Here is a 764-nt window from a genome sequence, read left to right as displayed (position 1 = left end):
TTGAGTTTTAAGCCAACTTTTTCACTCTCCTCTTTCACCTTCATCAAGAGGCTTTTTAGTTCCTCTTCACTTTCAGCCATAAGGATGGTGTCATCTGCATATCTGAGGTTACTGATATTTCTCTTGGCAATCTTGATTCCAGCTTGTGCTTCTTCCAGCCCAGCATACCTCATGATGTACTCTGCATATAAGTTAAACAAGCAGGGTGACAATATACAGCCTTGACGTACTCCTTTTCCTATTTGGAACTAGTCTGTTGTTCCATGTCCAGTTCTAACTGTTGCTTTCTGACCTGCATACAGATTTCTCAAGAGGCAGATCAGGTGGTCTGGCACTCCAATCTCTTTCAGAATTTTCCACAGTTTATTGTGATCCACACAGTCAAAGGCTTTGGCATAGTCAATAAAGCAGAAATAGATGTTTTTCTGGAACTCTCTTGCTTTTTCCATGATCCAGCAGATGTTGGCAATTTGGTCTCTGGTTCCTCTGCCTTTTCTAAAACCAGTTTGAACATCTGGAAGTTCATGGTTCACGTATTGCTGAAGTCTGGCTTGGAGAATTTAGAGCATTACTTTACTAGCGTGTGAGATGAGTGCAATTATGCGGTAGTTTGAGCATTCTTTGGCATTGTCTTTCTTTGGGACTGGAATAAAAACTGACCTTTTCCAGTCCTGTGGCCACTGTTGAGTTTTCCAAATTTGCTGACATGTTGAGTGCAGCACTTTCACAGCATCATCTTTCAGGATTTGAAATAGCTCAACTGG

This window comes from Bison bison, unplaced genomic scaffold (assembly GCF_000754665.1).
Source record: "Bison bison bison isolate TAMUID 2011002044 unplaced genomic scaffold, Bison_UMD1.0 scf7180017864471, whole genome shotgun sequence".
Lineage (NCBI taxonomy): Eukaryota > Metazoa > Chordata > Mammalia > Artiodactyla > Bovidae > Bison > Bison bison.
This window is presented reverse-complemented; position numbering follows the sequence as displayed.